Below are 26,040 nucleotides of genomic sequence, written 5' to 3'. Positions count from 1 at the left end.
TTGCAGAGATGAGGCACATGGACATCCATGTCCCATCCCAGCATCCCGTCACCCTCAAAACCCACTGCCAGTGGGTTTGTCCATCGTGCTGAGATCCCAATGCCCATGCTGACACCCTGATCTGACTTCCAAGGTTCCAGTTAACCATCAACAAGAGAGGCCAGTGTGCCTTTCAGGCATGCTGTGTCATTAACAAATGAGGCACAGCGCTTGATTAATTCCACAGGTTTCTTCCATTAGGAGCCACTACATCATTGCTACGCGAAAGCCTTCCTCCCTTCAGCACTGACCTTCCTCCCACAGCTCGCCCATTTCCCTCGGCTGTGGAAGTTATTACAGACTGGTTATTTGAAAGACCTGGAAACCGGGGCAGCCGCTGCTTCCTTTCATCTCCAGCTCTGCTGCTCCTCACTCCTTGGCAGTTTGGAAGGATGGTGGAAGTAATTAATGGCTGAGGAGGGGAGGAGGAGGTGCTCCTAAGAGGGAAGTCAAAAATTCCTCTTGACAATGACCACATGTCTGAGGCTCAGCTACTAGTTCACCTGACAGCAATAAGGGTCTAATAGTCATTAGTCACCACCACAGACACGCTCCATGCACTTCATGCTCTTTTTTTTTCCCGATGAAGGCTGAAAATAAAACAGCATCAGCCACTCTGGTGCTTTCAGACACCTTTTGTCATCTTGTAGGGAAATGACCAGGGAGCCGATGGCTCAGAGAGTTTTGTCAGCATCCCTGACCAAAGGCGGAGAAGAATCTTCCAGCAGAGAAGTACAGCAGATAAAACAGATTAAAAAAACTCCAACTAAAATCCACCGGCTGGGAATACACAGAGAATACCCAAAGGGAATTCAGGCTGATAGAAAAGCTTGTGTGACCTAATCTCACATGGCTTTCATCTCCCAGTTTAGTCTTTCTGTAAGAGACCCTGTCTCTCTTTCTCGGCAGCACCTCCCATGCCTCCCTGCCTTGAATTTCTCTATGCACCTGATAATGGGTTAACTAAGGGCTTACTTTTGAAGAACTTTCTTTGTGAGGTGCAAGCTATGGTCATGAACATCTAGTGATCATACCATTGCCCAAAGCCAAGCAGGGAGCTTGGCTCCACAGCATCATGCTCAAGGCAGCGGGGAGCAAGGGTCAGACCCCAGCCCCATGCCTGCCCTGGGTGAGACGCTGAGGCCAAGAAGCCTGCGTGCTGCTCTCCCTGCTGACTTTCCCACCCACTCACACATGATGATATCTGAGTATTTGGCTCAGTCACCTGTAATTAGAACAAAAACTTCTGAGGCTAAACTCCAGATAAAAATTGGTTGTGAATGAAAAAATAAAAGAGAATGAGTGTTATAAAGTGGAAATGATACATCTGAGAGCTGATCAGGATCTAGAAGACCATTACGGGAATGCTAATGCTCCTCCATGGAGGATTTGGATATTACATTTTGGACTGAATGCAAAACCAAAACATTTTGAAACATAGGCAGGAAGGGAGTGTAGCTCTGGATCTTGGCAGCCAATCTACTTACCAAGCTGTCCTGCAGCCACAGGCCATGAAGAAACCCTAGGGCACTGGGCCTGTCCTAGACCTGCTGACTCTGTGAGGCCAGCAGTGAAGGCACAAACTTGGCACCTGAGCCTTGCCCACCTGTCAGCTCGGTATCATCCCCCAACCATGCTGGCTAGGAGCAAGCAGCCTCGCTGGCAGGTTCTGTAGAGATACCCACCCTGGGACCTTCCAGCTTCCCTTGTCACAGGGCTGCTTCCCTGTGTCAGCTGGATTTTGGACTCCCAAAAGCCTTCTAGAGCAGAGGATGCAGCTTTGCTTTTCTGAAAACTCTTCAGTTCTTCTGTTTTATAACCCAGCACCCTGGCTCACCTATCCCCCCGTACCTCCACCAGACAAATTAACCCTGCTGTCCCCATTTTTCAATGGGAAAACTGGGGCATAACAAATCACAGCAGCCAGTCCAGGGACAGACAGAAGATCTGACCTATTGAATCCAGTTCATGCAATTCCTCAACCAGGGTCTTAATTGCTGGATCATCCATCCCTCCATCCACAGCTGTCCAGGACAGGAGTTTCTCCCAGAAAAGAGGGTAGAATACTCATTGGGCCCAGCTGCATTTCATAAGTGTCTTTGCCAAGCTTTTCTGCCCCATTTAAGAGGGCCCAGGCAAGCTTTATAAAAAATCAGATGGTGATCTCTGAGATAAAGCCGTTTCATTTTGTACTGCTTAGTACAGTACGTGATTTGGCTGCAGAGGGAAAGCATTGCTTATTTGCAAAAGACTTCTCCTATCTGTCTGACCTAGACATCAGTCATTATAAGTAATTGTCGTATTACTGAGAGAGGAGCGGATCCTTTCACTGGCAGAGCAGCCATTCTGTTTTTGAGGAAAACTGCGCTCTCCAAGGAAAGCCACGACAGGCTTGATTGGCACCCGGCTGCCATGCAGAAGTTAAACCAGATGAGCTGTGTCAGCCCAGTGGAAGGCAAATGCATGGTAGCTGCTCTGAAATTCTCTCTTCCCTGAGATTTGTCATTGACTGTGCTGTTATCTGCAAGGGGCAGAATGTAATCAGAAACACATTTTTGAGTGAAGGACTGACCTCTGCAGAATCACCAGGAATTTCTGAGGCTGTACAGCTGTGCAAGTGCCTTCCCATCTCTGTGAGGCAGAGCCGTGCCCGCTTGCATTTCAGTGCTTTGAGCTTTCCTGTGGTGCTGAGCAGCATTTCCTTAATACACATTAAATCCATGCAATGTGCTTGCAATACAGCTGTGGAACACTGAGGTGTTTCAGAAGATGGCAATTTTATAGAGTCAGAGAGAATCAGAGGCTCCACTCAGAACCCTTCCCTACCCCAGAATTTCATCTCACTGTTTCTACAGCGTTCAATACTGAGTGTTTGGCCACTCACTGCTTGTCTTCCACAACAGTACCTCCTCTTGATGTGAAGAAGCAAGAAACACCAGAATTTACACACAACCTAATTCTGATGATTAATTACGCTCACTGCTGAAAAGACAAAAACCCAAACAAAGTACTTGTCTAATTTTATATTTATTTGGCTTCCCTTTTCTGCCTTTCCACAGCCTTTAGTACCTGGTATTTTCCTTCTGAAAAGCTACTCATCTACTGTAGCCAAGTCAGCTCTCAGACTTCATTTTGTTAAACCAGATGGACTGAGCTGTTTAAATATTTCACACTGTTCAGCTCGGACAATTTTTTGTCATCTTCCTTGTACTCTGCCCTTCTCCCCACCTCCATTTCTAAAAGTGAGGAGCTAACCCCCAAAACAGGCCAACAAGCAGGTCCTAGCATCAGTCCCACCAGTGTACTACAGTGCCAGAATCTCTTCCCTATTGTTCCATGCTGATCCGTTCTTAGAGCTGGAGGGGAACCCTAAGGCCATCCAAGGACACAGCTCCCACTCCAAAACTATTCTTGTGACAGCAAAAACTCGCCTTGGGGTCCGGTACACAAGAGTCCTGGAGACTCTGGCCTTGGTCTCCAATGGGAGCAACAGAGGAAGTTCTACAGAAGCTACTGACAGCCTCAGGATGGAATCCATTTCCTGCAGAGTATTTTATTAATATCCCTTGAACAGCCACATTCTCAGAAATGTGCGGTACCTCCAGGTCCTTAGCACTGCAAACCTCTGAACACCTGGCTGCAGGGCTCAGCCTGAAGGGTGCTGAGCACTTCATGTCTCGTGGAGGCGCCAGGCGTTGAGGTGCTCAGCATTAGGCTGCGGTCCTCAGCTGTCAGTCAGTGACAATCCCTCCTGAGGCTAAACATGGAATGGGCCGTGCCTGGAGGTGTCATTTGTGTGCAGAGATGATGTGTTCAGCATGCCTGCTCCTGGCAGCAAGCTGGTTGCATATCTAAAGTTTCTGGGCAATGCACAACTCTCCTGTTGGCTCTTGGGAGGAAAACATGTTTTGCAGCCTCCCTAAACGCACAAACTTCAGGCTCTGAGATGGAAACCCTGGGAAGGATCTACTGACATACAGATGACAGGAGCTTACTATGGCAATTTCTGATAAAAATTCACAAAATATGAGCTATGCTTTCTTTGCTGTCTTTTAGTGTCATTTTTAGGGTTACATCTAGAAATTAAGTACAAAAATTCTTTATACTAAAGCTCTAAGGATAATAACAGAACCAGAAACAGAATTAAAACACTTAGTCAATGCTTTGTTTCTTTATTTTGTTCTAATTTACTTGATTTTTCCCTATACCTACTCACAAACTGATTTCACTTTAGGAGAAAGGATGGATCAGTACTTCTAATGAACATGTTCATTTCCCAGTGATTTGAGGTCACATTGGTAGCAGGGAGCAGGTGAGCTGAACACATGTTTTCTTCTTCTCATTTTGCAAGTAAGGGCACGTTTCTCTTCCATACTTAAATCCCATAACTGCCTATGCACCTCATACACAGGATTATAAACCTTCTCTAGGAGAGAAGGTGTAGCTGCAATGCTGTGGTTGGAAAGCTGAGTCTTTACCTGGCATTGGGACAACTTCTTCGTGAATTCCTGCTCTTGACAGCTGGTGCTGCACTCCACTAAAATGCAAGTGGAATATTTTCAAAAGCACTCCCCAAAGTTAAAACTTCTAATACCCAAAATAAGAAACAGCCCCTCTAAAACACTTGGCACCTTGCAGTGCCCTTTGGAAACCTCCACAGTCACTGCGGTGCTCGTTTTAGAATGCCTGGCAAGTTTCTGTCCTGCCCAACTGCCAGGTCACCACCCTTGTGACTTTTATGCAGCTATCACAATATTTGCTCATTTCCATCCCAAGGCTCAGCTGTCGGATCAGAGACCCTGAACAGCAGAGCACCTTGCTGCTCTTCATGCTTACTGGGAAACACCTGAAAAGGCAAAACAAACATATCCTAAAGGCTCACATGCCAAAAGGAAGATTATATTTTTATATTTTAAACTCCTGGTTTTTTGGCCACTACATTTTGATCACTGGGGGTTTTGCAATTATGCAAATGGCTGAAGCGGCCTCTGAAGCTGTGGCTGAGCTGGAGTACAGAGTGATATCTGTAATAAAATCCCTTGATTTAGGAGTGCTACTTCAGGCAAAGACCCCTTTCCAAGATAAAGAGCAATATGCTGTTGCAATAAGCTGGGTTCTTTTCATTCTTTCGCCTTCCCGATGTTTGGCACAAAGCCAAATCCCCTCTGTTTTCCACCCACCCATCAGACATATTCTGCTAAATATCCTGTCCTCTTGTCGTTTTGGCAAAAAATAAACTATGCACGAGAAAGAATTATGCCTGTGAGGCTCTCATAAAAAAATTCCTGTGAACGATAAATCAAAACAAAATAATAATTATCACCAGCCACAGGACCACATTTATGTTTCTCATATTTTCCTCTTAGTTTTTGTAGATCATCAAGTCTACACAAGAGCAAGAACCAGATTTTCCTAAAGATATTGATACACTGGTAATCTCCATCTCTGAAACTAAAGCTCACCTTGCCTACGAGAGACTCCTCTATACTTTTTACAGAGCGTTTTCAAATTTTCTCTTAGCCTTAGAAAGGGTACAATTCTGTCCTGGGAACAAGATGCCGTGTTTTTTCCTAAGACTACATAAATCTTCCAGTCCCTGAGCTACCTTCTGACTTGCATTTAATAAATAATGAGTACTTATAAAGTGATTTTTCTTCTTGGATTCTCAAAGGCATTGATCCATACACACATACTTTGTAGATGGGGAAAGACAGACACAAGAGACTAGCCCAAATTCACAACCTAGTTTTTGGATGCTGAGCTTCAGTGCAACCTGACCAACTGGACAGAGTGGAGAGGTTTCAAAGGAAATGTTCACTAAGGGAATGTTGAAGGGATCAGCATGGTTCAGTCTAGAAAACAGAACGAAGAGTGTGTTAACTGTTTTCCCCAGCTTTGCAAAGTACTAACAGCTCACAGTAGCTGAAACAATTTGGAGCTGTGGCAGCCAGGTGTACCCTCACCTTTCTTTGTCCAGCAGCCCTGGAGCTTGAACAGAGCCAAATCCTCCAAAAAGCCAAAGAACAGATGGAATTAGTGTAAGAAACCCCACCAAAAATAAAGATGTATAAAGGGAACATTTCTCACACCTCAGAGGAGCTCAGACAACCATCCAGCCTTTGCATCAGCACATAGCAGCTTATTCCCACTCCAACAAGCCTCAGGAGCTGTGCATCTATGTGCTTTTACAACAGCAATTAGGCTTATTAGAGAGCAATTAATACTTCTACTTATCAGCCAAGTTCGGAAGATTTTTAAAAACTAATTTAAAAATGCTTTCCTCCACAGGACAAAATACCATGATCCCACTCTTTTGCTGGATTGCAGCATTTCTGGAATTAAACCACACATTTCGCTGTGAAAAAAAAAAAAAGAAACACGTGTATTTGCTAAACCAATCCCTGGAAAGGGGACATTGAAATAATCATTTTTTGATGAGCTTTTAGTGTCAGGATTAAGTAGGAAATTATGACAGCGCTTTTATGTTAATACCTCAGCTTTTATGTTAATACATTAGCTCTGCAAGCATCAGATAAAATCCTGATTACAAACTGACATTATATGGAAAAGGTACAAGCCCAGTCAGATGCACCACGGCATGAGGAGCTACCACAGGTGCTGCGTAAGGATGAACCTCACTCCCCACCCAAGCCAAAGTCACGTGCAGCAATACCATTAAACAGAAAATGATTAAAGGCACTGGAGATTTACAGAGGAACAGCACACACCTAAGCTGTGGCTGGGATCCTCTGGTGCGTTTGCCCTGTGAAATGGCGTGTGGCACAGATGCTGTGGACCACTGAGACACAAGCTGTAAACTCAGACTCAGCACAGAGCAGCACCTCCGATGCTGTGATACGCCGTTTAGGTGAGCTAAGCACTGCATATAAGCTAGCAAACCCTGACATCTATCACATCCCAATCCAAGCTGGTTTATACCTAATCACTTTAGGTATCCCTGCAGCATTCTTTCCTACTCATCTGGTCTGCAGTTGTCACAGTCTGGAACCTGTGGCACAGCCTAAAAACCTATTTAAGCTCAGTGCCTATCGCAGAGAAGTACTGAGGAGAACACCAAGCCCTCTGATAGCATTCATGGAGGACGGCTGATCACGAAGCAGGGTGAAATGCTACAAGAAAAGGAGCTGAAGAAGGTAACGTGCTGCTCAGCTCTGTGATGGCCTGAAGCATCTGCTAGATTTTTGATGCCACTATGTTTGGGAGGAAGGGAGCAAAGGGGTGACCTATTAGCAAAGGGATTTCTATGAATAGCTTCCTCTTAGTGAAGTCTGTTCTGAGTAAGCCCAGGATATTCATACCTCGCCTCCTCCTGACCATGCACCTGGCTTTGCAAAGGTCTCTGGAAAGCTTGTTCTCTGTCTTTTTGCCCTCTCTGCTGGCAGTATCTCGGCCAAAATCAGCTAATGTGGAAGAAACTTTATAAATGAAATTTCAATATGCTCTGGCTTTATAAGTTTTCTGCATAAGTTTGGGATAAATATTGATTGTATGAAGTGACCCAAACACTTCAAAGACAGAAAAACCAAACACTGAGATGGAATAAACTTTCCTGCCTGCTCATAGACTTAGAAACAAATGAGCTGCAGATTTGGAAGTCTCTTTTCCATTAAAAGCTTTATAGACCAGCATGGCTGAGAAAAAGGGTGTCTGCACAAATGTACATTGCTGACATGGGGCCCACCGATAGTTCACATAGCTATTTCATGGAATATCCTAACCCTCCTCCTCCCCATTAAGGTTCTTGTACTACAGAAAAGGCACGAAGATGCTTCTGTAACAACCAGGGTTGTGGTTAAAAAAATAAAAAAGCCATAACCCCCTTCCCCCTCAGAAGACCAGGAATACAATGCAACATAAGACAAAATCGGCAATACTAAATAGTATCATCTGGAAAAATGAGCACCCTGCAAGTTGTGGAGAACATTGCTGCAGAAGAGGCAGTGGGACACTGAGTGGGGATCCAAACGTTATCACTGGAGATAATCTGATTCCACTTGGCAGCACAGGGTATTTCTGAAGGACAGAGTCTGTCCTGCAGACAGGGGGGATTTGCTGGTTCGAAATACTTTTGGAGGGTCACAGACTTTAAGGCCAGGCAGATGTCTTATATTGCTGGGGCCAAAGAGCTCGCCCTGTGAGTTCTGCATCCATGGCAGGGCATTAGGAAGAAGGCTGCAACGCACTTGTATGTGGTTAGCCTGTTAGTTTTATTATTTATATTTTTTCACAACTACAGTCTTCCAAACATAAAAGCAAAACAAGCACATGGCAGGCCTGGCAACATGAGCCACAATCTTGGAATGTGACTCCATGGCAATGTCGAGGGCAAGTTTCTAAACACTCCCCACCCTTCCCTGAGAAATGCAAAGACACGGGCTATTAAATAATCTCTTCATTTTAGCAATTTAGTCGCTGTTTGTACAGTGCTTTGCATGTGCACAGTGCTACAGCACAGCAATGCTAAGTGCTGTGTTATTTAGCTGCAAAGCCTGTGATAATCCCTCATTATGAAATAATAATTAATCATCATCATTTTATTCAAGAGCTCCTCATCCCCACCCCCATCCAAGCCCTACAGGCGCTGACCAAACTCTCTCCTGGTGCACGTCTGGGCAGGACAGATTGGCTCTGGATGCAAAGTTCAAGTATGAACTTTCCCAAAGTTCAGGGCTGTGCCTACCTGTGCGTCTCACCCAGCCCGGCGGAGGGACAACACTTCCTAATCTCCAGCGGCAGATCAAAGCTTCAGATCCACCCAGCCCAACCATTCCCGTAATCCTCATTAGTCCAGAGAGGGAACTTGTGACATTCAAGGGTAACTGAGGACTTTAAGAAGGTGCATCTAAAGGAGCTCTCTCTTTCCATGAGGGACAGACTCAGCCATCTCTGTTGTATGCTTGAAGACGGGGCAGGTCTGCTGGGCCTGCCTCCCTGGGCACAAGGACTGTCCTGATCTTAGTGACTGCCCAGAGCAAGGTGAAGGGCACTGGGAGGCTTTTTGGTTTCAGAGTTATCTTTATTAAAAGCAATGTGACATTTAGAATATCACAAAAAAGCACAGGATATGGCTACTGCAGCAGAAGGGAGAACAGAGCCTAGACGTGCGAGAAGCTAGAAGGATTGTGCTACAGCAACGCTGGGACATTGAACTGGTCCCCAGCAACTTCCACCAGCCATAAAGCCCTGGAACACTTACAGCCTGGGTGAGCACTAATGAAACGGAGAGACAATAGACAGGGCTTAGTCATCAAAGAGAATATCTCCTCCTGTTTGGGACCCTGAGCTCACCCCAGCACTTAGCAGTGCAAGCAGTAGATGCCTAATGTGAGGGTGAGACCCTTTTCCCTCCCCATCCCATCTCTTAAAAGACCCATGATTCTTGCCTGACATGGGGATGTTGTATCTCCTCTGGGAGCTGCTCTGCTTCATACAATATCTTCCTTCAGAGCAGATGTAGATGCAGAAGTTCATACACCAGCTGAGTGGAGATGTGCATTCCTGCATCTGTTTGAAGATTTGGGCCTAAGTGTCCTAAATTATCTTTAACTTGCACAACGCGACCCCCACAGCACTACAGACCTCCTTACAGTTGGCCAGTCTCCCACCAGCCTTGGTCACCCTGGAAAACAAGCTCTCAGCTGTCTCCCAGACCTTTACCAGAGAGAAGTCTGCATCTGCTCCTATCTACTTTAAAGCTTTAATAAAACTAAAGTGCAAAATATTGTAGGATGGTTCCATCATGCTGTCTGGGGAGAATACAGAATTAACCTAGATACCAAAACAAGGACAAGATTAGGGTAAGCAGAGTGATTTCTGAATGCCAAATAAACGTGTGCAAAGTTTCCTGTACATCCTCACAAATCAGCAGCACTCTCCAAAGCCGACAGTTTGGCAATTCGTCACTGGCCAGTAAAAAGGAATGGCTGTGGGTGGGGATGGCTGCTAGGAAGGGTCACTGAGACACAGCACTACTGACAGTCCTTTGGTGTGAAAAGAGCATGGGAGAGACCAAGCTCTAGGGTGCAGTGCCCTGGAGGTGGAGCATGGCTGATTTTGGCTCTTCATCTGTGATAGCTACCCAAAGTTTCACTGCGCCACTGCTAGGGAACAGGTATGTTTTAAGAATTCATTATCTTAGTTAAGCTTTGCTTTTGTAACTGTGCTTCCAACTTCGTAACCAAGCAGCTGAACTCCTTTTGAAGCAAATTAAATACATTCTAATTTTAAGCTACCTCAATATTTTATGTGGAATCACTCCCCTTTCCTGGAGCAAGTAAACCTAAATAAATCAGAATTACTGACATGCCCCTTCAAGCTTCTGCAGTTGAGCTAGGAACAGCATGAGCACTGGTATCAGGTAGTGCCAGGTAAAGGGAGAATCACACCCCTTAGCAGATGTCACACACAACTTTCTGGCATGGAGCAGACAACAGCGGGGCAGCAGACCACACCAGCAATGTATGCCTTATAGGCACCTCTGTTTCATTACAGCGAGTTCTTCATGATATTGTGAGTAAAAGTAATGCTAACAAAAAGATGTGCAAGATGCATTAATTAGCCTGAAACTGCTTCAAAGACAAAATACAAAAAGATTTTTTAAGAGAGAGGGATTTGCAGAGTTTTTGGAAGCATTGTAGACAGAAGAATAGACTTTTGAGCTCTCATATTTAGATTTTGAGTTCCTCATAGGAACACAGACAATACCAAGGCAGACAACACCAAAACAGTCAGACAGTTTTCTTTTCAGGTAGCTGATGACTATTAATAAGGCACTTTCCAGGCTCTCTCTGCTATACATCCAGCTCACAAACTGGGATTCTCGCTCTATCTTTGCTTTGTTCTTCAGCAGGTTTCCATTCAGATCAGGTTGTTTGACTCATGGACATAGATATATCTGCAAAGAACAACTTGCAGATGGGCTGACATTTCCATGCTGTTCTGGAGCCTTGACACAGCATAGATACTGACCCAGAAAAAAGGTTTTTCCGCTGACAAAAAGTGTTAGAAATAGATCTTTTCACTTATGTCACAGCATCTTGACAGTAAAAGATGAAGTGGAATATAGAGGGACACTGGGAAAGAATGGCTTCACCACAGAGCATTTCGTCAGACAAGACTGCCATGGATGCACTAAGGAAAATCAAACAGCAGTTTCCAAAGCGCACAGCCCTGTTTTCATCCAACTATGGCAGCAAAACTGGCTCCAGCTGGGAAGATGAGAGAAGAATAATGAGGACCTGAACTGTACCTGTGACTGAGCAGTTGTGTGATCACAGGCAGGTTATGACAAACCTCTCAGCCTCAGTTTCCCCATCTCTAAGAAAGCTGCAGTGATGGTTTAGCAATTCCATTAAGATGGATTGCAATGGACAGATTCACAATAATATTAAAAATATTATCAGTGAGAGCTGAGATGCTCTCTCCCTTCCCCTTATATCAACCAGGCTTGACAACCCAAAGAACAAGAGCCAACATGGCACAAATCAACTGTAGGACCTGAACTAAGAGTCACCCACTGGGACCCAATTTTATTCTCACTCATATGGGTACAAATCCCAAGTGCAAATGGAATCACATCATTTTAAGGATAGTTTTTTAGGTTTTGAGAGATTTTAGTTTTTGAGAGATAAGTGGTACTTCAAATGTGTTTTAGAGATTTCCCTATTTGTTACAACATTTTATTTTGAAAGATTATGGTCACGTTACGCCGAGATTCATAAAGAACTTCAGTGCTTCACAGGGCATAATGAAATACTAATCACAGCATTTTGCCCTTGCATAGCCATTGAGAGCAGAGCTGCTCTCTAAAGCTCTCTGGCAATTACACCATTTCATTGGCATCTACTCTTCTAAAAAACACTTGAGAAAATAAAATAAAAATTGTGCTGTAAGCTTCTTCCCATCAGAAACCATGGGGATCTAAAGCTGCAGAAAGAAAAAAAAACCTTCCCCAGTGCCTGACAAGAGAGTTGCATTCTTTGCCAAATGGGAGGTCAAGAGGTGACCTTGCCCCTGCCCGACTTCCTGATCCTCCCTGGCTGCCAGGGCTGCGCCTGGGAGCTCTGGGCCGCTCCGGGTTTCCTCGCAGCGCAGCCGCTCAGCACCGCCGGCACCAAAATGGCCCGACAAGGCTGGAGGGAAAAGGAAGCTGCTCCTATTCCCACAGCCTGTTGTTTGTTTTTAATGGTAAATGGCAACTCCATCACTGCATCCCACAAGTCCCAGGGAGGAGAGGCGAGCTGCACAGGGACCGCAGGCTGACAAGCTGCACAGGTGCAGCCGTGGCCATGACTCTTCAGACTAAGCTGCCATGGGCAGCGGGTGCCTGGGAGGGATGGGGCATCAGCCCTCTGGTCCTACCCCACGACTGTTTTGCTTAGTACCTGGTTGTTTAACTCCTTTTCCCTTGCTCCCTTGCCTCTGAAAAAAAAAGATGGCACACGGTGTCATGTGCATCAGGGCTGATTTCTGGCTTACTAAATAATTAAGTGAATGTCACTGGAGATTCTTAGATAAAAGGTGTAACGTACCATCATTACCAAAAGAAAAGTAAATGAGTAAGTCATAAAAGATAGAATGTGTCAATGGATATAGGTGAAGAACTTGAAAACTGGAGGACTCATTCAAGCACGTGTGTTTGTAGAAGTAATCTGAACAGGAAAATCATTGAAAACCCCACAGAAAAGTCCAATTTAATGCCCAGTTCACTGAAGTGTGCTTGCCCAGGAAAGAAGTATAAATGCTTGTATAAAAAGAAGCTAAGCATATACATAAACAATCTTCTGACTCATGAACTGATGAACTGTGTTTCACTCATAGGAAAGAGCATTATCTGTTACATTTCACCACAGTGCCGGAGGCAGGTGATCATCCTCGCTTATAGGATTGTAGCCACCCCAGATATTCCTTTGGGTCGGAACTGAGAACTTGCCAGAGGGGATAATGCAAGGCCCTCAGGAACAGGAGCTCTGTGGAAGAGGGTACAGTACCAAAGCACACAACTGGCACCAGGCTCTTGCTTCTAGGTGCAGACAGGCCACAGAGCAGAGGCTTCAGCTGATCCGTGCACTGCCACTGTCTGATTGCAGTGGCCCTCATGGACATCTCAGGCCTTTGACAAGAGCGTTGTAGCAACACAGGAAGAGTCATACTCCATCACAAATGTTTTTCTCTGCAACCGGGAGTGCAGACAGTTCCTTTTGCTTCCGAGGAAACGTCTGTGAGGGCAAGCAGGGAGATATGCAGGAAGCTCAGCACCAGATCCAACTTGTCTTTCTCATGTTAATCACTTGTCTGTCATAACACAACAGGTAATTCTCATTGTACAATCAGGCAATTGGAAGACAAAGGCAGCGAGCCCTATGTGAGGCTTAAAATGACTGGCAAGTGCAGAAAATCATCCAGCCCAAGACAATCAAGTGCTGTCTGTGAGTTAGCTTGGGGTTCCCCTTTTGAGAACCTGGCCTTCAGAAGCATGCCAGACATGCAGGGCTTCTTCTGCAAAAACAAATACATGTTGCTAAATAAACCTGTGCTGGCCTGGCTGTACCATGAATTCTCTGAGCCTGGAATTCTTTAATACTCTTTGGCTTTAGGGGAGCTAGGTTTCTTTGGCACAGGGCTGTAGTCTCACCTAAACACACAGCTTCTTGTGCAAACAAATATTTTTCCCAGGTGACTTCTGAAAATGAAACTTTAGAGGGGTTTTTCACTAGAGGTTTGCTGCACATGGAGCAGTACAGAGGGTTGCAGCCTCCTCTGATTTTCCAAGTGATCACTTGCTTCCAGAAGAAAGGCAGAAATTGTGAATACCGTAACCAACACTCCTAGTTTCTTGACAGTGCTGCCTGCCCCTGCTCTTTTCTGCAAAGCTGCTGGTATACCAGAGCTTTAGCTGATGCCACACAGTAATAACGCATGTACAGGTGCACTGGCAAAAAAAATCTGGTTTATGGCTACATTGGCACTGACTGGTGTTAAGATGGTTATATCCACATCCCACAGCAAAAGTTGTTACACACTCACTCATGGCTGCTGTGTGTGTGATTCTGCTCCATATCGCTATTGTACCCTTAGGATTTAAATTGTCAAGCAAAGAGCCTGCTCTCTATTTTCTTTGCTCTTGTTCTGTGTCTGCTTTACGTGCTGATGGAGGATTACCCTGGTTTTACCTGCTTGTCAGGCAGCTATTCCACTAAGTACTAACTGTATTGTTCTAAATCTCCCACATTTCTTGAATAAAATTCAATTTACTTTTTTTGTCACAAGAACCACATATCTGATTGTCCTTCGCCTTTCCTTTGTCTTTTCAAAATGAAAAGCTTGCAGAAAAGCTTTAACTGAGCTAATGGAAGGGGAGATTGACTTTTTTTTAAGGCAGATGTGTGTCTAAGAGCACTTTGGCACAGTAAAAGGAAAAAAATATAGCTAAAGCAAGGGCTTCAAAGAAAGTCAATCTCTGCTGTCTTCATTCTGCATGCAGGACAGCAGTTGGAGTTTTGTCAATGGCACAGAGCACACTGAGCACATATAATCAATTCTTTCAGCGTGCATTTACTACAGACACCTCCCTCACACCTTACACTCAATAGCTCTTAGGTCCCCTTTACCAGCAGTGAGCTGCTTCTGTCACAGGACAGTCCCTGGGTGCCCAGCTCTTCGTGAATGCAGATGGGAAGAGACACATAGAGCAGCCAAGACATTTTTGGATCATGTGCATACAAAGGGGACGGTTTGTTAACGGGGAATAATGGCAAAGAGAGAGGAAATCTGGGCCCAGCTTCTCAGCCAGGGTGGAAGCAGCAGTAGGTAGGCTGTGAAGGATGTGGAGAGGAAGGGTACCCGGCCAGGGCTCAGAGGGTTTAAGGGGTTGTAGAGCAGCACTCATCCAGCCTGCTGCTGTCCTTTCCAGCATCCACTGCTGGCTGAGGCTTTCTACCTAAAGCACTCAGATCAGGGGGAAGGGGAAAGGCAACTGCCAGGGCAAAGGGGAAATGAATATTTCATTTGTTCCGGGCCTGAAATAGCTCTTAGCAGCCCTGAGTGCGAGAGTCACATTGAGAGGTAGGGGGGAGGTGTGCCAATTTGTCAGCAAAGTGGCTTCAGAATTACGCCAAAGATTTATGAGTGTCTGGATGGTCCTTCCAGCAATGAAATACTGCTCAGGGTAGGTGACCCTCACACTCTAGAAGGATAACAGATCTCACATGCGTTCCCTCAGTCTGGCCTGGCCAGAGAGCACTGTTATCCACATACTTTCAAGGCAGCAGCTAAGGCCCTGGAGCTGAAAGCTGCCCTGGGGAGTCACTTCTCCCTGGATGTTTAGTTGTAGTCGGCCATTAAGTGCCTTTTAAAATGTCAGTCACAGGGTTAAGGGACAGACCACAGCCTGATAACAAACCCAAGGCAGAGCCTAGAGAAGAATCTGACCTGTGGACTTCACAGAAACAACACACTGGGCTCACACAGAAACACAGCTGTGAGAGGCTATCATCCACATCTCTGACTCACATTGGTGTTTTAATATAAAACTTAATGTTCATTTAATTGGTTTTGGTCTGTGTCCTAATGGAAGAAACAAGGCAACAATCAGCAGGACAGAAGTCCTAGATTGGGCCCTGAACCTCTGTTATTTCTAAATCAGAAAGACAAAAATGAACTGAGCAAACCAGCGCAGTGTTATTTGACCTCCTCATGAATCCTGACAGCTACCAGTGCCCCAGCCCAGCCTTCACAGGCACTCACTTGTCTTCCCTGTCCTGCCCAGACGAGCAGACCCTGGAAGTCTACCTGGAGCTTTGGTAGTGTTCCTGCACAGGCTGGAGCCGGCTCTCATTATACAAACAGCTCTGAAGTCTGCATGCGTGAGATGGGTTATCAATCAGTGTCACACCGTGCATGCTCACTTCAGCTCTGCAGAACTCAGAACAGCCCTGCTGTGCTGCAGATTAAGTTCATTGAGTGCATTTAATAAGCTTAGCCAAAGCCAGATTGGTTTTAAGACATTTTAAATTGATTAAACTGAGCCATGTAACATGGTTATGCCTTCAGGTGAAAATGAGACCTTAAATGATTATTCTGCCTCTCAACTCAGAGCCTCCCAGGAGGGAAAGGCTAAGTTCCCAAGCTGTGATGGTCACAGTCCTCTAAGAACCTAGAAAGCACTGATGTGAAAATGCTTTACATGCTACTCGGGGCCAGAGGACTGTGCTGAATATGGGTTCAGCCTGCGTTCCAGTCCTACATACACTGTCCAGGGCACCTAGGGCAGAGGACAGGCAGAAGGCTGATCCCCTGGAGAGAGGCTTGGCTCCCCTGGCCAGGCAGGTCCCTTCAGAGAGCCAGGCTGTGAAGGGGGAACGATACAGAACCTGACATAGGGATGCCTGGTGGCACCGCTGCTTCTCAACAACCATGTGGTGCCCTGGGAAACCTCCTGGTTCCGGTGGCAGCTTTCAGGATGCCTGGGAAGTCCATATCAGGAAGTCCATCAGCAGGACAGTCAAGTACCTGAACCTCAGCAATTCTGATGCGCAGAAGTAGGCACACGCCGTGGGCTGAGTCTGCGATATTCTTCTCTGATTCAATGTAGGAGCTGGGATGTGTTTGGTTTATAAACAGAGATAGCTTACTTAGTTAACAGAAAGTGAGGAACAAGACAGTGAAGGAAGCCTGAAGAGTTTTGAATGGCAGAAGATGTGAGCCTATACAAAGGGCTCTTTTCTATATCTTTATATATATAATCTTTATTATATATTTATATCTTTTTTATATTTTTCAAAAAAGATATAAAAAAGCTCTATAGGGAAAGCTACACAATAAAAATTAAACCTCATCTGTGAGTCAGGTCTCTGAATTCTTTTGATTTAGCAATGCATCTTTATAGGTGGGAAAGCACTAAGCATAACAGTGAGTAACCTGTAAACTAAGGCTCTACAGTGTACATCTTAGTTTTAATAAAATATTTATTACATCTTAACAAAAGACAATCCGATTGTTAAAATCATGTTTCCAGGTTAGTGTCTGGACCACAGATATGCGCAGATGGTATAAATAATTCCCATAATAATCCAAATCAAAGCTAAACAGTGTTTAAATAGTCTAATGCAATATATTTTATTTCCTTGCTATTAAATGCAAATCAGAAGCATGTCTGTGAATCTTTATACCAATGGTTCCCTAAAGCTCTAGTTGGCGCAGGAGCTCCTCTGTTTGGGAAGGGTGCAAATAACTCTCTTTGCATGGGAAGAGACTAATGCCAGGCAGCTGAAGAGGCAGAAAAACAGACAAGCCATACGTGGAGAAAGGTATTGCATTACTGGCATTAAATGTTTCATGGAGGGAATAAGCACCAGAGATTACTTGCTCAGCTACAAAAGAGAGTGCAGCAAGCTCCAGCCACCATTGCAAGGCGAACCTTTAATGTCCTTTCAGTCGAAACTTAGAATAGGAGAAACGCTGTTTCCCAAGTGATGCTGTGAAGGATCTCCAGGGTTTCACCAATACCTCCCTTTGTGGGATTCCAGCTATACCCCCCTTACCCTTTGCTGGATGCACCCCCTCTGGCTTCTCTGACTGACCCTTCCAGCCCTTCTCCCTTGGCAGAAGCTGCGTGTTTGCTTTAGTGGCAGAAGGATGAAATTCCACCACCTGTGTGAGCTGCAATGCTCCCAAGCTCTGGGTGGTGTAGCAACCCTCCTCTAGAAAACTCTCAATTTCAAGACTGCTTTTGTCAGGGAGCCTTGGAACACTTAAAAACAAGTATCGTCTGGGAAGAAGTTGGCAGAAACATTTCAGGGATTGGCAAAGTATAGAGCAAACTGGGAACAGCCAGGCCGTGTGACTGGGAACCACAGTCACGCAGGGAGCTCATGAAAGCCAGACGGCAAAACTGCCACAGAGAAGACATCTGGACACTTCACAGAGGTGAGGGTGGCAGGGGCTCAAGGCCCTGATCAAGCAGAGATTTGAATTGGTTCCTCTCATTCCTGTACCAGGCCTATAATTGCCAAGTTGTTCAGTGCAGCTCAGACTTGCTTTTCTGGCCTGGAAACTACACTGTGAACTTGGGCACCTTCTGTTTCAGGGGAAAAAAACCACAGAATCTTTACCAAAATAATCTCATTTTTGTTTAAAATTCCTGACCAAATCTACCCAGGAACCAAAACTTCCAGGTCTTGCTCCTACTGCTAAAGCAATTATCGTTGAAATAAACTTGGAATATGCTTTGAAAACAACAACTTCTTTTTCAAGATAAATACTCCTATCAGAGTTCAAATTTGAGGTGGCATTCAGACTTCAGGCTGCATTTCCCAGTTGCAGCTTGAGCTATGTGGGATTAACTGAGTTGAAGTCAGCCAGAGGAAAGGCAGGAAATACTGCCTGGGTCTAGGGCATCCCTCCACCTTAGGGAAGGGGCAGGGCCCCTTTCAAGAATATTTCAGGAATTAGAAGCAGACACAAATACTTTTATGACATTGTTATAGAAGAGTTTTTAAACCTCCTGCTCTCTTCTGTAACACAACAGGCTTTTGAAAGTCTTTCTCTTAGCTAGGTTGCTGCAGCTAGAAGAGGCAAGAGGTGATGGACAGTGTCCTTGGACTCCAGCAGGGTCCCTGTTCTGGGATACCTTGTTCTAACTCATGTCAGGATTTTCCCATTCCTCACACTGGATACTAACCTGGAGAGTATATCTCTCCCCTGAAAGCACCTTTCTCTTCAACACCACCTGATGCTGAAGCAGAGGGTCAAAGCATGCTCATCCAGCAAACTATAACAATGCAAACAGCATCCGATCTCCAGCTGAAACATCGAAATCATTACCTTTTTAGGAACAGCCAGCCCTTAGGCTGCAAAGAGGAGGGGGCGAGGGATCCACAACCCTGCACAGCTCCCCCTGCAAATTTACTGGCCTCCTGTCTCGTTTTAACAGAGTGAGGGTGGGGGAAGAGAAATACCACACATAAATTCGCACCATCAGTCATACAAGGGGAGAGAAAAAAACTGCAGTAGTCTCCAAGATTTACGAGCCCCCCTGAGCCACAGCACAGAAAAAACAAAGACACACACACATACACACAAGGAGCGAAGGGAAACGTGATCCCACTTGCAGCTTTATTCCTCTATCATGTTCCCTGACAGCAGCCTGGACCTGGGCTGTACAAAGAGGAAGCATACAGAAGGTGTGGCTGCAAGCAACAGCACCACATTAGTAACGTGCATGTTACACTTGTTTGGCACTTTTCCTTCTGGATGATCTCAAAGCACCACAGAAATACTCCAGTCCTGCTCTTGTCTCAGTTAAAGTGGAATAAACTGAGTCCTGCCATCCCAGTTGACAGAGTTGCTGCAAACTCATCTGACCAAGGTGCGTCATTGCTTACATCTTCCCTATTCTGCAGGACATGCCCATATGGACATGCACGACCTGCACTTCTTATTTCTTCCACCATTTTTAGAAAAGACGTGCTTTAACAAGGTTTGGGCATTAAAAAATGGAGGCATTAAACAACATCATTTTGTTAAAAATGTTGATTGTGGAATCTACAGTCTCTCTCTCAGAGACAGTAAATGGTACATGGGTAAATGATACATTTAAAACAACCTAAATCAAGAGAACATGACAAGAGCTTATCATCAATGATCAATCACAGTGCTTGTTGCTACATTCCACCCAGCTCCTGACAATATTATATCATCCACATAGGCTGTACAGTGACAGGAACATTCCCCTCTTACATGTGTGTACAACACCTGACGCACACCTCCAGACCCAGTCCTGAGCTCTAACCACTGGTGATTGCTGCCTCTGTTCAGCTGCTTGTAGGAGCTAAGGAAAGGAACCTCTGCATGCAAATTAATAAATATAATCAGGATTGCCGTGGCCTGATCATTGTCCCTGAACTCTCCAAAGCCTTAGCAAATACCATGGCCCTGAAGCTAGGGATACACTGTCACCAGCAAAAGACAAAGTAAAAAGTGGCCAAACACCCCCACAAGGCCTGCAGTAGAACGTGGAAACCACTGAAACTGGATCTTCTGAGTGTCATCTGGGGGCCCTGTTAAAAGGCCATTTACAGCGTTAATTTACTAAAGGCTAATTGAAATATTAACTAACCCTTCCACCACTTTTATACCTCTCTCCTGCTGCCTTCTGACTGGGTTTAAAACCATAGATTTCAAACTCCTAAATAGCAGGAATGCTCAAAATAGAATCAGATTTCAGCAGCCTGTTTTAAAAGCTTCCTCTTTTAAGTTTACCTTTAACAAACCCCACATGAAGGATTGTTGGATAAAGGTCACCTAAGTATCTAAGTAGAAGTATGGTGCAAAGATGCAGCCCAAAAGCACTGCTAGGCCTGGCTCCAGCGCAGAACCAGTGATGGGTTTACACCTATTTCCTATTAGTCAACATGAGCAGTTTCATCTGCAACCTGTCCTACCAGAAGGACTTAACAGCCAGCGGTTCCTTCTCTTTTCAACCATATCATATAACCATGCCCAACAAATAAGTTTGAACAGCTCTCCCACACTCAGACCACGGGGTGTTTGAGGGATTACTTAAGAACATTCCAGTGCAGGTATGTTTTCTGAAGTTACTCTGTGAGTTTTACCCCAGGAGCTCAGCTACAGCCTGAGTTAATTAATAGTGCCTGCAGACAGCAACACTCAGTCCTTCAGAACACTGTAGGAAGGGAATGGCAGGTGCAGGTGAAAGCACAACCTGGGGCAGCAGAAGACCTGGGACCCAGGTCTCAGCTCTGCCCTGGCTGACAGCATTATGGTAAAAAGCCACACAGTGCAAGTTTTTAAAAAATAACATGGCTTGGGAGTGTGAGATGTCTTTATAAAAGTCACTGATAAATTTTGGACTCTGAGACCAAATGACTTTCCCAGAAGCTCTGGCTCCTAAAGCCATCTGAGGACAGGGTGGGTGCAGGCCAGCCCCCGGAATATGAAGCCACAAATAACCTAACTGCATTTGGAGGCATGAGCTGGAGTTTCAGCAAAAATGGAATTGGTCCTTAATGACCAGTGCTAAAGCCCAGCAATTATTATTAAACCCTCCTTTTTCTATACTGCCAAATGTATGTTAAATTTATGTTCTATCTTTATGATACAAATCTGTGGTACATGAGGCATTTGGGATTCATCACATGTTTTGACAGAGCCAGAGACATGTAGCTCACCTTCCTTTGAGAAATGAATCTGTATATGAGAGCGCAGGAGCCGTGCACTGGCCCATGGGATGGCTTTGCTTGCTCTGTAACAGATACTGCCTCCAACAGGATTTCTTCAGGGGGATGAGGCAGGCTGGAGGAGAACTAACAGTGCCTGTGTGGCTGCGGCATGATGTATATGGGCCTTGCCATCACACCTGTTGTTGTGGAGCTCAAATGTGCTTTGGAAAAGAAGGCCAAACTTCACTCCAACTAGCTTTCATGCAACCCAAATCCGCCACTCTCTTACCTCCCAGAGCTTTTGTGCTGCACTTTCAGTGCAATTACATGCTAAATATCTGTCTGTCAATATGCTGGATCCCCTCAATTTGTATGACACGCTTTAACGCAGGCCTAGCCAAGCCTAATGGAATGACAGCTATGCCCTCCAACCATAGACCGAGTGCTGCTGGGAGAGTCTGCCTGCCTCTGCGAGGAGCAGGGGAGGGGGAGGACAGAGGAAAAACGAATGCCACCAGTTAGCTGCCACAGGCAGACCCTTGGCTCAAGGAAAATGCATTGCCTTTTTCCTGGCTGCTGGCTTTTGATGAAAAATCAGAGAGGGAATGCCGTGTTGTGGGCACCTTGCCCCAAACAGACACCCAGCCTCCGTCTCAAGGGCTTTGCCCGCAGGTGTAAACCCAGGCAGCTTGTACTGAGTGTTACCAGGCAGTGCTGGCATACAGCAGCTGGGGATTAGATCCCTCGGACTTTGCACTGATTCTGTATCACGGATGGTTTAGTCATGCACACCAGGGAAGAGTCAAACTGGAAAAATAAAGTTTTCTTTTTGAAAGAAATCCTTAAACCCTCAGGCTAATCTTCCATAATATCGATGGATCTCCCCAAACTTGTTTTTATCTCCGTGTACAAAACAGCTGGGAAGGTCCTTAGAAATGACCAAATCTATCATGCTCTGGTAGGAAAGGAGAAAAATAGGGCAGAGAAAACTTCTTAACAACCAGAGAGAATTCTATTTGTTCAAAAGCTGGTACAAGAGAAGGGGGAAGATGAAATGTATCCCAACTGCACGTTGTCAGGAGGAGAACGAAAACCGACTAGAGGGACACAGCACTGCAAATAATGATTTTTCAGCCAGCAGCCAGACAGCCGTCTAATCCCATATGAATAGAGACATCACTTGAATAGCACCTGTCAATGTGACTGCTGATGCCGATTCCAGCTGGACAGGTCTCATACAACCCACAAACATCCCGCAATCCTATGCTTCAGTTAAACCTTTTATTTTTCTTTTAGACTGCTTCATTCTCTCCACCTTTATTGTCTCTACCATAACCTAATTTTCTTTTAAAGTTATAATAAAAAAGCTATATGAAACCCGTGGTATTTCAAAGTATTGCACCGGCATCTGATTGCGAAGGTGCTTGTAGCTGGGTGGTGAGACTGTTCCTTCATGCAATGTTTCACAGCTTCCATGGTGCCACAGCCCTTTTTTACTGATAGAGATTGTTGAAAATTTCCTTCTTAACATCAGAAGTGTTTAATAAACACCTGAGTGTATCTAATACCAGTTCCTTTGCCTGGATTAATAGCTCTGGACAGAGATTCAGCTAGTCTGAATTTTCCAATCAGTAAGGAAAGTTTATTTGTTTTAAACCAATGTAAGAATTTCCTAACTTACACTTACGGAAGAGAAGACGATAAATCAAATGAATACAAGCCAATTCCTGCCTCCTTGTAGGAGTTGTCAGCTGGAGCTCCCAGCCTTCCTGCTAATTCTCCTTTCCTCGCAGGACCCGTTGGGCCTCCGTGAACCAAAGGCTGTGGAATGGCTGCAGCCCAGACACATTACAGATACAATAACTCTGGGGATTCTGCTCTGCAGTGGCTTTACAAGCAAGACAAAAACTGTGTGTTAGCGATGCTGGAGCAAAATTGTATGGGCAGCAACAAGAAATATCCCATTGCACTTGCATCGCATATACTCTTCTGTGTATGTCAGGCCTGTCCAGTCTTGCAAGGGGAGCTCCTTGTTTCAAGACTCTCTTCGTCCAGGTCTAACATCCTGTCAAGTAGCTGATATGCTTTGTTGCATGTTTTAGCAATGATAGCAATACGAGTGTGCAATCGGGCATGCCAAACAAAGCAGGGCAGAGCAGAATCTGTGAAACACTAGCTCAGTCCTCCTGGTCTCATTATTTTTATAGCCTTGAAACATAGTGGTCCTGCTCACCAACTACCACAGGGCATCAAGGATGCTTTACTTTCTGATTTATGTGACTTTTTTTCCTGCTTTTCATTAGTATAATGAAGTATAAACCAAAACCATCTACTTTGATTTGTGATGATAAGAACCACAGAAGAGCACACCTAGGAAGCAGCAGCACCTGAGAGAACCATTGCTGTACCTTCTTGTGTTTTCTTCATTCCCGCTCTAAAGCTGATTGCCAAATCCTTTTGTAACTCATTATTCCTTCCATATGTGGACTTTTGTTGCCACGTGAATTCTGAAACTACAAATCATCTCTCAGAAAGAACGAAGGTTATGGGTGAGGATTTCAATCTCGTGTTCAGTGCATTTTGACGCTTGGGCAATCTTCCTTGAAGGCCAGAAAATCCAGACTAAAAGGAAGTGTCCCTGTCCATGGCAGGGGGGATGGAAATAGATGATCTTTAAGATCCCTTCCAACCTAAACCAATCTATGATTCTAAAATGTCCCAAAATTAAAGCACTCAAAAATTCTAATTCAAACATGGTTCAAAATTGCTGAGTAGCCTGCTTTTCATAGAGGGCTGAAATAAAATTCTAGCTCCAGGTTTTCCCTGTAGCATCCCAAGTCTGGACTCATGGCACCATTCTGCATTTTACAACATGTCTACTGAAATACAGAAAACACCTTTGCTCTTCATGAGTTCAAACACAACCTAGACTGAATGTCTCAGAGTTAATACTTGAAGTAATGTCAGCAGAGCCAGATGTTTAGCATTTGTAAAAGTTAGTACAAAACAGCTCAGTCCAGACTTTTCAAATGCTCAGAAGCAAAACTTCCCAAAATATTTTCAAACATGTCGAAGACAGAAGTCCTTGGTGAGGTCTTTGCAGAGAGATTTTTGTTTTAAAGTCAGCTTTATGGTTTTTCTTCCAGGCCTGAGTAACGATGAAAATCTGATGAGAATTAAGACAGTAAAGGAGACTACAAAATCCTTTGGCTACACAGCAACAGAAAAGAGGTCTCCAGAGAAGGAAATTTCATCCGGCTGCTTTGCTGACAGGAGAAGGCTCAGAATGATAAAAGAGATCCTGCCACTTGCTCTGAGAAAGCCCAGCAAAGCTGTGTGCTGATACATCTCCGCTGACACCTGCTCCAGCTGGTCCTTCACAGCCTGACAGGACTGGAGGGTGATGGCTTGAGAGGAGGTGGGCCAGGTCCTGAAAATAACCTTAACATTTCATGCCTGATCTGGCTCTCTCTTGTTGCAAAAGCTGAAAATGATAAAATCTAAATATTTGGGCAACCGTTCTCTCATGTTGCCAAGGAAGAATATGCCTCTGATACATTTTTTAGCAGATCACTCAGCCGAGTTTTTGCTTTCCCTATTTGCAGTCTCATGGACTTTGCTTTATTGAACATGTCCTGCTACACAGGCTAGAAGTTCCTCATTGAGAATTCCACCCCATAAACCCCTCTGGTGTTTCCCTCTATTCTAAGTTCCTTTCTCATTACAGTACTGCTAGACACTTGTTTTCTGTTAGTTTTTTAAATGTTTTCTCTTATAAATCAATCCTTTCAGCTCCCTATTCCTTATACTCCTAGAAACTGCATCTGCACAGGAGAGCACTGTACTGTCCATCCCTCTCTCTCTGGGGAAATCTTCACCTTGAGAACATGAAAATATGAACTGTCAGTGGCTCTAGTGCACAGACAAAAAGCCTTGGAGGGTGCAGGAGACCTGATGGAACATTCTGGATGTGTAGCACATCTTTCTCAATTTACATGAAAAACTCACTTGCAAATATTGACAACCCACAAACTGCTAATAATCCACACACCACACAACATATATACACATCCCATAGCAGGACAACATCATGTATTTATTGGCAAGTCTTAAAGAAGGGTTTTCTACCACAAGGCTGGCTTGGTAGCTCTCTGTCTCCAGGGCTTTTCCATGACTAGTATTGTTTGAGTCTATGATGCATCTCAGTTATTGACTGAGAGGAGAACATTATAACAGTCTGAACCTCTTTAGAGGGGTAATTTCTCAGTCAGGCATACTAGCACTGCTTTTCTGTGGGAGTGAGGGAGTGTTTAGTCTATTTAGCCTTTGTAATTCATGAAACAATAAATAAACAGGCACTATGTTGTTCTTTCCTCCCTTTATAAATACATCACCCTGATATGTGTTATCTGCTGCAAACACCAGCCAATTTGCTCTTTCCTTTAGAGATAAGATGAAGCATCTTTATTCAGTGAAGATGAATAACTAAGCCAGGCCACATTACCTGGAGTCAGGTTGCAGGTGCCTACCTGCTGCCCACCTCTAGCCCATCTACCCCTGCAGCCTTTCTTCTGAGCTGCTCCCAGGTGCTTCAGAGAAAGCTGTGGGGTAAGGTTGAATGCAATATTTCTACTCATTGCAAGCATAAGCCTCAAACAGCAGTGGCTCCTTTCTGCTTGCTCTTCCCAAAGGAGTCTGCCTTTGGACTAAAAGCTGATGCATCGGCACAGTTTCTTTTGCCAGCAGTGGTCTGATATTTCCCCATGCTATAACTCAATTCTTGTAAAGTGATGCTATCACC

This window comes from Phaenicophaeus curvirostris, chromosome 17, assembly GCF_032191515.1.
Source record: "Phaenicophaeus curvirostris isolate KB17595 chromosome 17, BPBGC_Pcur_1.0, whole genome shotgun sequence".
NCBI lineage: Eukaryota > Metazoa > Chordata > Aves > Cuculiformes > Cuculidae > Phaenicophaeus > Phaenicophaeus curvirostris.
The sequence above is the reverse complement of the archived record's forward strand: the minus strand, read 5'-3'. Positions refer to the sequence as shown.